This window comes from Ambystoma mexicanum, chromosome 6q, assembly GCF_040938575.1.
Source record: "Ambystoma mexicanum isolate Mex_15411 chromosome 6q, UKY_AmexF1_1, whole genome shotgun sequence".
In the NCBI taxonomy this organism is placed as follows: Eukaryota; Metazoa; Chordata; class Amphibia; order Caudata; family Ambystomatidae; genus Ambystoma; species Ambystoma mexicanum.
Window position 1 is genome coordinate 1,126,336,124 of NC_090937.1, and position 13,709 is coordinate 1,126,349,832.

A 13,709-nucleotide genomic window follows, 5' to 3' on the forward strand; every position below is an offset into this window, starting at 1 on the left:
ATGCTTTTATCTCCGCAGGTGGCGATGCAGCGTGAAGAATTCCAGAGTTCACGGAGTGCCGGTAAGTAATGACAATGCTTTTGTTTTCACAGGCGAAAGTACAGCGTGCCGAAATGACCGCAGCCGATGGATCAGGTGAGTAAGCACTGCGAGTTAAGACTGCCTTGCTAACCTGCTGTTTCTTGTCTCTGCAGATGCTGCTGTCGACTGGATACTGGAATGGTGAGTATGATTCTTGCAGGTTGAGGAAGAAAGGCTGGAACAGACTCGGTGAGCGTTCTGCTGCAGATGCAGGATAACGCGTAACAAAGTTTCATCCATCGGGTGTGGTTTAAATAGCCTTGGAGTGATGAGGCGTCTTCCTCCACGGCCCCGCCTAGGTAAGAAAAGAGTTCCAGTTCCAGAAGCTTTCCCCATGCTGAATCCAGGGAATGGAGCTGCCCCACCCAGGTAAGAAAGTAGTTCCTGTTTACAGAGGACTTCTAAGTGGCTGGTAAGTAAGCAGCATGGTCTGCTGCAGTTAAGTCCACCCAAACATCTGCACACATATTATAAGCCCGGCGCTTCCAGTGCCGGGACCGATGATTCTGATGAGCCTGGTGCCACCGGCGCCAGGACAAGGTCCAAAAGGTCCCCGTGGGGACCGGCTGGTGCCTAGGATTAGGGTTAGGGGCCTGCTTCCAAGGACGTTGGGCTGATCCTGGCTCCTTGGAAGCAGTGATCATGACACTACCGTGCAAAGCATCAACCTTTTTTACATCAAGGACATCACTCCCAGCTCTGGCTGTTGTTACTTCTTTAGCAGAACCAGATTCATTCTGGGAAAAGAGAAGCTCGCTGGCACCAATCAAAAGGAACTTGCACCATCTCGAGCAGCTTTAGCCCCCCTCCAAAAGTTTGTAGAGCTCTCGCTTTGGTACAATTATATCTCCAAATCTGGTGGAGTCATTGGCATCCTGGACCAGTTGTTGCATATCATCCTGGAAATATAGCACAATATATAATATTAACACAAATATTCATGACGTGCAAGTACACATTGTAATATAAGCAATGATGTTTTCGGTAGTTGTATTGATATACATCATAACATTTGTACTTAATGAATCAAGGACACTTTCAGCTGCTTTCTAGGCTTGCACTTGGCCGCCAAGGCACACTATGAATTATTAACTGTAGGAGAACAACGTTACACTGCTAAGATACATATATTGTATATGGAGTGGTTGCTGGTGAATAGCAGGAGAGTAGAGGCACAAAATATAGAGTGTCTGCACACATTTCAAATACAGCCATGCCTACAACGATGGTGCAAATATCCATCATCTAGGTGATATTTTTTAAGCTATAAATGAAGAAAATGGGCCTGGCCAGAATCTATGCAGAATATTGCCTCTTAATTTATATTCACAAATATGTGTTTATACACTGTAAGATTAAGGAATAGAAACATGTAAGAGATGAAAAAGTATCACCTTTTGTTGTGTGGATGATCTAGTGTCCATTTCCAACAACTTCTCTGCTGATCCCGGGAATTAATTGGTCCTGGTCTGAGCTGCCAGTGATGCCTGCAAATGATGCATTGCCAACTGATTGTGTCTTTGCGTGGCTTCTAACTGTTCTACAATAAAAAAAACATGTTAAAAGGCATGCACTGTATCATCACAAATTAAAACAGTGGGTGAGGGGTGAATGGGCTAACATCAGCATTATTACTCAAAGTTACAAATATTGAGAACAGTTATGCAGATGAATGAAATCAGAATGAAAAAGGGGATGCCTCACTGTAGGGACGTTAGATGTACCCTCCTCCCGAAACATCAAATGGAGGGAAAAACATATATGCTTTGCTTACCTGCTGATTGGCAAAGCACTACCGCTTTGAAATCTCTTTCTTCATGCATTTCTTTTCCACTTTCATTAAGACCCTCTACAAGCCATTTACAATTGCCAATGGCTCAAATTCCCCATCCTTTCTAATACAGAGAGAGTTGTCGCAATCAAAGAAAAGCACATTAAAGACTGTCATGATTTGAATTATTACCTAAAAGAAGAAAAAAAGTTACATTTAGTAACCTCAAAGTATTTTTGTGAAACTAGTCTGTACCCAAGACCATTAATTTATAGTCCCCTTACTATGGACATGTTCCTGTTTGAAGTGTCCCTATTTGTGAGTGAAGCTAGTATCCTATGTTGGTTTAGTAATAACTGCAATGTAAAGAGGGTTTTTTCTCCATAGATGGGGGAGATGATCTCACATTTAGCCCATCTGTGCTATGAGCCAGATCTTGAATTTAGCCCATCTGTGCTAGTGAGCCAGATCTCGCATTTAGCCCATCCGTTTTAGTGAGCCAGATCTCCAATTTAGCCACACTGTGTTAATGAGCCAGATTTCGAATTCAGCCCATCTGTGTTAGCGAGAATGATCTTGCATTTAGCCCATCTGTGTTAGCAAGCCATATCCTGCATTTAGCCCATCTGTGTTAGTGAGCCAGATCTCGCATTTAGCCCATCTGTGTTAGTGAGCCAGATCTCGCATTTAGCCCATCTGTGTTAGTGTGCCATATCCTGCATTTAGCCCATCTGTGTTAGTGTGCCATATCCTGCATTTAGCCCATCTGTGTTAGTGAGACTGATCTCGCATTTAGCCCATCTGTGTTAGTGAGCCATATCTTGCATTTAGCCCATCTGTGTTAGTGAGCCATATCCTGCATTTAGCCCATCTGTGTTAGTGAGACTGATCTCGCATTTAGCCCATCTGTGTTAGTGAGCCATATCCTGCATTTAGCCATCTGTGTTAGTGAGACTGATCTTGCATTTAGCCCATCTGTGTTGGTGAGACTGATCTTGCATTTAGCCCATCTGTGTTAGTGAGACTGATCTCGCATTTAGCCCATCTGTGTTAGTGAGACTGATCTCGCATTTAGTCCATCTGTGTTGGTGAATCTGATCTCGCATTTAGCACATCTGTGTTAGTGAGATTGATCTCGCATTTAGCCCATATGTGTTAGCGAGCCATATCCTGCATTTAGCCCATCTGTTAGTGAACCAGATCTTGGATTTAGCCCATTTGTATTAGTGAGCCATATCCTGCATTTAGCCCATCTGTGTTAGTTTGGTAACAACTTGATTAAGAACAGCCGCACCCCCCCCAAACGAGCCATCAGTGAGACATTGTTGCAGGGTTGTTGAATACAGACACCTGCCCCAGATCCCCCCCACCCACAAGGAGCTATCAGCTCAGCGTGCCATTTTGTGAGAAGCAAATCTACCTTTCACATATGCATGCATAGTAAATAATGTGGCAGTCAGAAACCAGGGCCCGGGCCACATAACACCCAGTCGATTGCTCTGCATAGCTATGGATCTCAAGTGAAGGAGACTCCCCACGCCTACCAGCCTAACCTACAACCCCAACGTATAAGATCTCCATCATACACCATCTTCTATTGCAGTTACAACACAGAAATGTAAATCTGTCACTGTAGTTATGTTATGATGTGCAAATGTCCCTATCACACTCCCCGTCTTGTACTGTAGTTACAAACCTGAAGTATGTAAAGGTAACCAATCCCAGGTCCCCTTCTGTTGTTAGAACCCTCGGGCATGCAAAACATGCATATTCCACAGCCTCTTCTACAATAGGCATGAAAACGTCCCCCTCACACGGCCTTTTCTATTATTGTGACAACAAAAAAGAAGTTTGTAAAAGGAGCAGCTGGTCACTTTCTACTGTAGTTGCAGTCCTGGTGCCTGTCAAGTTTGCCAAACCCTCACCCTTTTCTTCTGTAGCTGCAATTAGGAGAAAAGGCAGGAGAGTCTGGATTTGCACTGTCCTAACCAATTTTTTATTATGGTGTGCAGCTGTCAATATGTAGTACCACAAATGAAGTACAATAAAGCAACAGTGAATCGTTATATGCTTCCACATGCTGCACCATAATTATTTATACATTGGGTAAGTGCTAAATAGTTATATTTATTGTTCAAGAGTTAACCAATTAATAAATAATGGTAACAGAGTTAACGTCTTTGATTTATACAATCTCTAATTTGGGTTTTAATTGCATATCTCACTAATGGGATTCCTTTCCTACTGTACTTACCAACACTATGTGTGTCTGTGTGCAGCGTTCCCCTACGGGGTGTAAACGTTCCACCACATCCCCCTGCAGCTCATTAACTAATAGAAGGAAACTACGAGGGGGAGCAAAGGGGGAAATGTTGAAGAAAAGAGGAAGTTTTACAGGGTAATTCATAGAATTTCACACAAAAGTGGCGCATGTGGCTGGCGCACAGTGTGCGCGTGCAAATGTCTGGGCCAGCCGCGTGCGCTAAAATCGATATCCACGCACAGCATATTCATGGATTTCAGCCTCCAAAACCAGCTGTGGCGCAGAGTGGCGCAGCGACCCTGCAGCTGCGCCAGTTACGCCCACAAGAACGCCCTCGCGCAAGGAAAAGCCATCAAAATTCCCAATTCATCGCAAAGGGCTGCGCTAACCCTGGACCAGTATACAGGGCTGCCAAACAGCAAACGGCGAGCGGGGAACGTGTATTACTGGGGTGTGCGGGAAGTTCCACACGCGATTTCAGCAGGGTACATGTATTTATGGGGTGGGGGGAAGTTCAACACGCGATTACAGCAGGGTACGTGTATTACAGGGGTGCGCAGGAAGTTCCACACGCGATTCCAGCAGGGTACGTGTATTTCTGGGGTGCGGGGACGTTTTACACACGATTTCGGCAGGGTACCAGTATTACTAGGGTGCGCGGGAAGTTCCACACGCGATTTCAGCAGGGTATGTGTATTTCTGGGGTGCGGGGAACTTTTACACGCAATTTCAGCAGGGTACCTGTATTACTGGGGTGCACGGGAAGTTACACACGCAATTTCAGCAGGGTATGTGTATTTCTGGGGTGCGGGGAAGTTTAACACGCAATTTCAGCAGGGTAGGTGTCTTACTGGTGTGCGCGGGAAGTTACACATGCGATTTCAGCAGGGTACGTGCATTTCTTGGGTGCGGGGAAGTTTGCCACGCGATTTCAACAGGGCACGTGTATTACAGAGGTGCGCGGGAAGTTACACACACGATTCCAGCAGGGTACGTGTATTTCTGGGGTGCGGGGAAGTTTCACACGCGATTACAGCAGGGCACGTGTATTTCTGGGGTGCATGGAAGTGTAACACGCGATCACAGCAGGGTACGTGTATTTCTGGGGTGCGGGCAAGTTTCACATGCGATAGGCCCTGTGCGAGTGGGGTACGTGTATTCCGGGGGTGCAGGGGAGTCGTACACGTGAATTGGCAGTGTGGGTCCTCCCAGGTGTTCCGTCTACACCCTCCATGGCCCCTGCAGGCAGACCACACCACAGGGGACTACCCTGCACCCCTGGTCATGTCCCGCAGGCAGCCCATCCACCATGGGCATGCCCCCCCAGCCAAGCCACATGTCACCTTGCACTAGTGATCACCAACGCATTACCCCCTTGCACCCCCACCACACAGCAGTGCAGGGCACCTGCCAGCAGGCACACACTCTTCTCCCCCAGCACCCCCACCCCCAGCAGTGCAGCGCACCTGCCAGCAGGCCCCCACTCATGTCCCCTTGCACCCCCACCCCCCAGCACTGAGGGTCACCTGCCAGCAGGCCCCCACTCATGTCCCCTTGCACACACCCCCCCAGCAGTGCAGGGCACCTGCCAGCAGGCCCCCACTCATGTACCACTCGTGTCCCCTTGCACCGCCACCCCCCAGCAGTCAGGGGCACCTGGCAGCAGTCCCCCACTCATGTCCCCTTGCAGCACCACCCCCCAGCAGTGCAGGGCTCCTGCCAGCAGGCCCCCACTCATGTCCCCCTGCACCCCCACCCCCCAGCAGTGCAGGGCACCTGCCAGCAGGCCCCCACTCATGTTCCCTTGCACACCCACCCCCCAGCAGTGTGGGGCACCTGCCAACAGGCCCCCACTCATGTCCCCTTGCACCCCCACCACTGAGGGGCACCTGCCAGCAGGCCCCCACCCCCCAGCACTGAGGGGCACCTGCCAGCAGGCCCCCACTCATGTCCCCTTGCACCCCCACCCCCCAGCAGTGCGGGGCACCTGCCAGCAGGCCCCCACTCATGTCCCCTTGCACCCCCACCCCCCAGCACTGAGGGTCACCTGCCAGCAGGCCCCCACTCATGTCCCCTTGCATCCCCAGCACTGAGGGGCACCTGCCAGCAGGCCCCCACTCATGTCCCCCTGCACCCCCACCCCCCAGCAGTGCAGGGCACCTGCCAGCAGGCCCCCACTCATGTCCCCTTGCACCCCCACCCCCCAGCACTGAGGGACACCTGCCAACAGACCCCGACACATGTCCCTTGCACCCCCACCCCCCAGCAGTGCAGGGCACCTGCCAGCAGGCCCTGACACATATCCCCCAGCCAACACGTCATCACAATCTAGATCCCTGGCCCTTATGGCCAGCCTCCACATGCCAAAGACCCACCCAAGTATTGCATCCACCCACATAGAAATACCAATTACATGACACAACCCCAATGGCAAGTATGTAAATGAAGACATGTCCCTCACACACACACAATGGGTGCAAGTGAATCTCAAAACCCATATCATGACATGCATGAAACCAATAAGATAATACCACACATCGAAGTTCCTGCTGCAGCTGCTGTCCATGTGCCCTGCCCTGTCCATGTGCCCTGTCCGATGGTCCCTGCACATCCTCCATCTGCTGGTCTCCAGTTGTGTCCACCCCTGCTGGACCGCCAACTCCCGACTGTGGCAGGGATGGGATCTCCACCAAGCTGGCTGTGTTGGTCAGGCCAGGTCCACAGGGGGCCCTGGTGGAATCTGGGCCGGAAGACGATGTGGAGAACGACCGGCGCACAGCCTCCACAGAGGAGGAGAGGTCCGCCAGAGTGCGTGTCACATGTAGGAACCCTCCGACCAGGGCCCCTACCAACAGTGCCACTGCTCTTCGTGATGGCGTGCGTTCTCCGCCCAGGAAGAACGCACGTCATCACGAATGACACGCGTGCGCAACGCAACACCCACCAGGACGGATCCCATATGGTCGCACGACCCCTCGCCCGCAGGTAGTGGAGAGGCAGGTGATATGGCACTCTCCCCTACCTGCGGACGGGCCTGTGACGGGGCCTCCCTGCTGGTGCAAGATGGTGAAGTCACAGGGTCAAGGACAGCGACATGCACAGGCCCCTCCGCGGTGACCGGTGCTGCCTCCTGGCCCTGGACTGCACCAATTGCACCAGTGGTACTACCCCCACCAGGCCCCATGTGCGGCTCAGTAGCGGGCTCCTCCTCTGTGGAGACCACCAACCTGGATGTCTCCACACCGTCTTCCGCCATTGGAAGCCCCTGTGGGGGCTCACTCGGCCCTTCCGCCACAGCCGTTCTGGCAGACGCAGCACCAGCCCCCTCGCTCACGGATGATGGTAATTCTTGGGAGGGTGGCTGGGCCTTGCGTCGCCGCCCAGTAGAGGCATCCCCGGCGCTTGGCTCCACAGCGCCGTTTCCGCCCTCTTCTTCACTTGACGCTGCGAAGAGGGAGACATAGAACACAAGCATCAGGGTACAGTACAAAAGACCCTAGACAGGAAGCAATAACACATGAGTGGCACTGTCAAATGTCACTTCCATCCTGTCATTCCACAACACATGGGTGAATGCACACAACACACATGCAGAAACAGTCCGGGCGCCTGCAATCAACATCAACATCCATGTAGAAGGGCCCCTGTAAACCAAGATGTTGCCTTCAAAGTCACATGCATCCATGGTGTTTCAAAGTCACACACACACTTCTCAGGCACACACATGTGCACCATACATGTACATGACATCAGCACCCATTCCTCACCCCCCCTCCATGTCCAGGAACAGAGACAGCCATGCATTCATGTGTGCATTCCACATAGAGATCCACATGTTGCTTTAAAACACATGCACCAACCATGTGGCTCACACATAACTGGTCTCACATGCATGACCATGATGTCCCTGCACACACACATATCCATACATGGCCTATGTCACACATACAGGCAAGCATCAGACTACCAATGCAACATGCACTATCTCACACAGCAATGCTTGGCCACTTACCGCTCAACTTCAGACAGGTCTGCCTCCCAAGGATCTGGGCGTGGAGCGCTGGGCCTACGCGTTCCAGGACCCTCATCTGGATGCCACTCAGGCGTGCCCGGCCCCCCTCCGCAAGGCGCCGGGTCTTGTGGAGGGTCCTGGACCTGAAGTCCTCCCAGCGCTTCTTGACGTGCTTGATGTCGCGGGTTGCCACCCCCTCCGCGTTGGTGGCAACCACTACGTCGTCCCAGATCCTCTCCCGTCCTTCCTTGTTGGCGCGTGATGTTCCGAAGAGGGCATCATAATGCCCCAGGAAATGCTCCATCAGGACTCCAACTTCGGTGGCAGTGAAGCTGGTGGCCCTCTGCCTCTCTGGCTGGGGGTTGCCAGTGGTGCCAGATGGTGTAGTGCCCGACATGGCAACCCCAGAGGCAGGAGTGGGTGGGCAACTGGGTCCTGGGGCTGGGCTGTTGAGCGATGGAATCCCAGTCGGGAGTCTTCTGTTCCAGCAGGGGTGGACACAGCAACTAGACCCCTGCAGATGGGTGACGTGCAGGCACCAAATAGCAGGATACGTGGGCAGCAGGCAGACAGGCAGCAGCAGATGGCTGGTGGGAGCGTGCTCGGGGATCTGGGTGGCAGGAAAATGGCCTTCTGGGCAGGAGCGTGGTCTTCCGTGTGTGTACGCGTGGCCAGCTTGATATGGAGTGATTTGGCACGGGAAAATCTTGCACGTCAGCGTGTAATTGGAGGAAAGGCCCTTAGCGCGTCAGCACACGTACGCGATATAATTGGACCAAAGGCCCTTAGCGCGTAAGCGCGTCAGCACACGTACGCGATATCATTGGACCAGAGGCCCTTAGCGCGTAGGCGCGTCTGTGACGTATTGTGCATGGGCGTTGCCCTTTCGCGTGTAAAACTTCCCGCGAGCCCCTGAAGTACACGTACCCCGCTCACCCAGGCCCAATCGCGTGTAAGACTTCCCGCTCGCCCCTGAAGTACACGTACCCCGCTCGCCCAGGCCCAATCGTGTTTGAAACTTCCCACAAACCCCTGGAATACATGTATCCCGCTCCCCCAGGCACGATCGCGTGTAAAACTTCCCGCGCACACACGAAATACACGCACAAGCTAATTTTCCACACAGTGGGTGTCGCTGTTTGTCGCGTACCCCTTTGCACGTCATTTGTCCTAGGGGGCCACAGTATGGGACATTCATCAGAGCTGTATAGTCATGCTTTTTGTTAGCGCACATTTTTTTCCAGCGCAGGGATGCTACCGCCTGCCTTCGTGTGGCGGATGGGTTTGGGTCAGTGCGCGTCTTTGCCCGTGCGCTGGTTTGCCCTATTCGATTCCATGAATACGTGTTGTAGGCGAGCGTGTGGGCGTTCCGCGCACTTGCCTCCTGTAATTCCCCCGTGACGCCCACATTTTCACGAGTTGTTCTCCATTCCGAGTGTTACGCCCCGTGTTACGCCTACTTTTGTTATGTGCGCCGCGCTATTTGCGTTTTCGCTGTGGCCTTAGCGCACGCCGTTAGATGACCTGTGCGCCGGCGTGCGCCGCGCACTTTTTCAGCGAACATCGTTGATTTTACTCACGCACGGACTTCCATGAATAGATGTGCGCTGGTTTCCCTGCGATATTCGCACTTGCACTGCGATTTTCGCTCTTTCACTGCAAATCGCACGTTTTCGCACGCTTGCGCCGAAATTTTCGGTGCACATTAATTCCATGAATCGGCCTGTTAGTGTTTTCAGAAAAGAATCGTGTAGGCTAGAAATGCCTCCAGGAGAAAACATTATTTGGTGACAGCTCCCAAAACCAGTGGAGAAAAATGTGCGTGCATGATCAATGCCCAGGTGTGGATTTCGCTATATAAGCCTACAGTGCAAACCCCTCCCCTATTACAAAGGCAGACAGATCACTCCGTGCCACGGAGACTCAACAGCTTTAAGGGCACGTTCTAAGCACTATGATACTAAAATGGCACAAACACGGTTATTATGCTTAATATCTTCAGACTGGGTACATAATTCGTGTTTTCTTTCTGCTGGTCGCAATCCATTTTAAATGTACATAATGGAGTGTAAATGGTGGCGGGGTACAGTTCCCTGGAAGAAGAGTAATTAAGTGGATGTGACGTATGATTCCAGACAGCCTTTTATGATCCATAGCTCATTGTGTAAAAATAAAAACACATTATGAAAATGAGAGGCAGTTAAGACTTTTTTGTGTGTGGTTCAGTTTGCCTTGAAAAACGGAAGAGATGTGGATAGCTATTTTCTTAAATACAAAATAGCAAACGCCCCGTTCTTTTCTTGCCGCCGATCTATTAACACAGGTGTAGTGTTCAGATGCCCAGTGGTAGCACTATAGAATTTGCTGGCAGACATTGTTCTAACCTAACACATCCTGAACATGCTTCTCGGATACAAAGCTTGCAAACACCGAGACTTTGAGCCAATTCCCCAGATGCATAAAATCTAAAACTGTACGGGTTTCCCACACAGATCCCACCGCCAAACAAAGAAAACACCAGTCGCAGAAAAACCCAGCTGGTTTCTCAGCTATAGCATTGGGTTCAGCGCAATTGGTGGCAGCCGTCTGCCTGCAGGCTAGGCGGAGGCTTTCAGAAATAACACTGCGGCAAGCTTTAGGGCCATTACATCAGAGGAAAGTACTAGTTGGGCAACTGAAATGTGCATTGAGAATTATACCAAGAGAGCCCCTGTTCCCTGCAGTTTTATTGCCACGGCAATATGGTTTGGAAGAGTAACATAACAGGCGGAAACTGGCAACAGAAAGGAAACACGATTTAGGCGTGTGGTCAAGTTTCCCAGGAATATATAATGGCAGAATGCACGGGGCACCCTGTTGCGCGACGTGCAGGGCCTCTATGCAGACCTGTGTTGGGCTTCAGGGCAATCCGGAACTGTTCAGCGTGAGTGCACTACAGAGGAGGAGAAGGAGAAATGACAGCGTTTCCATTTCTTATGTCGGCGCTCACCTGAATTTATTTTCCACTCAGTTACAGCTGCCGGTTCGTCAAACACCAATTCCACAGCAGTTTAGGACACACCACGTCGCCGATGAATGACGTAACGAAAAATAAAAACGGAAGACCTACCCATCCACATTTTCCATGGAAGTGTTGATGGTACATAGAGCGGCTATCTTGTAGAGCTATTACTTCCTTGAACAGGAGGAAGTTACAGTCAGCCAAGACCGGCTTTATTTATTTATGCAATATTATCCGACAAACACTGCATAAATAAATATACACCAACAAACATTGCATAAATAAACACATACCCCTATTAACATTGAAACTATGCCACACGGTGCAGTCACCCAACTGCCAGTGTGGTTCAAGTAAAAGAAAATGTTGCTTATTGCAGGTTTTAAGAATGAAGTTGCAGGAAAATCCCTGGTTTAAACCAGGATTTCCCCACAGATTATCTGCTCTTTCACAATTAGCTAGAGCCATTGCTCTTCTTAGGGATTCTTGCACAGTCTGCTTAAACCACTTCTCTGCATGAGCTCAGATCGCAGTGCAGACTAACATTGCTGTTGCGAGTTTAGGTGCACAGATGGCTGGTACAGTTTGCCCCATGTACATGTGCCGATCATCCTGTGAATGAATACATGTACAGCGCAGGGTTGGACTGGGCCATGAAATTGTCTCAGGCACCAATGAAAAAGTGGCCCATAATTGTAAATGGCAATTCATTCCTTTTCTGACCCTGTTTGAATAGTACCCAATGTTTTTTTAAAATATAAAATAGGATGCAAATTGTGCATTTTAAGGAATATTTATGCAGCAACACTGGTCAAAACCATTATCCGCAGAGTGAAGTAACTCATCAAACTGACCCACAAGGGTCACAAAAGTGGCCCACCTTGACCAAAAAAAACTGTCCCACACTAACATTTTGTGTTTTTGGTTCAGCCATGGGCCTATTGCCCTATAGGCCAGTCTGACCCAGTATGCGGATGAGTGTTTGTTTTAGAAAGAGGAGGTTTGGCATGGTTTATGAATCTTCTGCCTTTAATTGCGGAGAAGATGACTGCAGCCTGCAAGGCAAACCTGTGATTAAGGTGGTTCTCAGCCCCAACAGCCGGGGAGGCAAGTGGGCAAGACTGTGCTGGGAGAGACTCAGGCTGACGTTGAGGCCCAGGTATTGAAATTATGCACTTGATACTGAGGCCTCATTTGCACAGGAGCATATATTGCATCCCATATGGCCTGTGCTATTGTTTTCCCTGGCTAAACATGCTCCTTGGATATCTTGTGTTCTTTGCTGGTTGTATATTCTGCATCCTATACAATACGCCTCATGTTACGGGGGCTTAACACAATAGATGCAGGTAGAATTGGTAGGAGCAGCACATTACAGTCAATCAGGTAGGAGCAACACATTGCAAGCCACGCCTCATTTTACGGGGGCTTAGCGCAATAGATGCAAGTTAAAAACGGTGGGAACCTACAATACAGAGCCATGCCTCGAGTTACACGGGCTAGTTAAGAAATGCAGGAAAAACTGGTAGGAGCAACGCATACATTACAAGCCATGCACCACGCCTCACATTACCTGGGCTTAAGCAAATAAGATGGAGGTTAAGTCCGGATAGGTGCGAGGATGAAAGAGCTCCAGTGCAGAGCTTAGGTGAGTACTGTCTCGGTTCCGCAAGGTGCTGGCGGTGTGCAGGTCAGAAGCAAAGTATAGGGGACGTAGGTGAGGGACAGAGTGACATGAGGAAGGAAGTTAAGTGTTTCTCACAGAGGCAGGAGAGGGCTATGCAACTGCCGTCACTCTTAATTTAGCGTGAACCGGTGTAGACAAGGAAAGACGGGGCCCTTGCATACAGCCCTTTCAAATAGGCCCGGCTTCGCCTCCCGGTTCGTTGGGACTGCAGATTTGATTAATATTGCTGCCAATCAGCAGGCTGCATGGTGTGGAGCGCCTCTCCAGGCACCTCCAAGAGGCCAGGCAAGGGTACGAAGCTGGCGGCCATCTTCGGCACATCTGAGGCCATTCTGAACCATATAGATGTTGGCTGGCTCAGGCTCTGTGCCCCGATGGAAGGGGGTCACCGCCTTCTGCTCCAGGTAGAAGCAGGGAAAAGGTTGGGGAAGGAAAGCAGGTACAGGATATGCAGAGAGGAAAGACTGGGTTGGAAGGAAACACATGTAAAAATGAAAAAAATGCTTGTGTTGTTGAAATATATTGTCCAAAACTAAGGGAAAAAATAGCCTATTTGTTTAACTGGCAAAGACAAACATAAGCTGAAAGCATTAGAAAAGCCACGGAAGCACTGTCTTAAACAAGCATTGACAAACTCAATAACTGTAACAATAACCTTTGGCCCAAACGAAGACAAGGCATATATATTATTTTTAATGGAGTCCATTTTTGGTGAGAGAGTGCAGGGAGCGTGTGCAAAAAAGAAGGCCAAGTGTGTAGCAAGAGAGATTAGAGGCAAGCTGCAATGAGTTTTCACATATCCAACCCCTCTGCATCTGTATTGCTCTCCCCTGAAAAGTGCACGGAACAACCATAAATCACCAATGCAATTATAGAGCAAATAATTCAACCCAT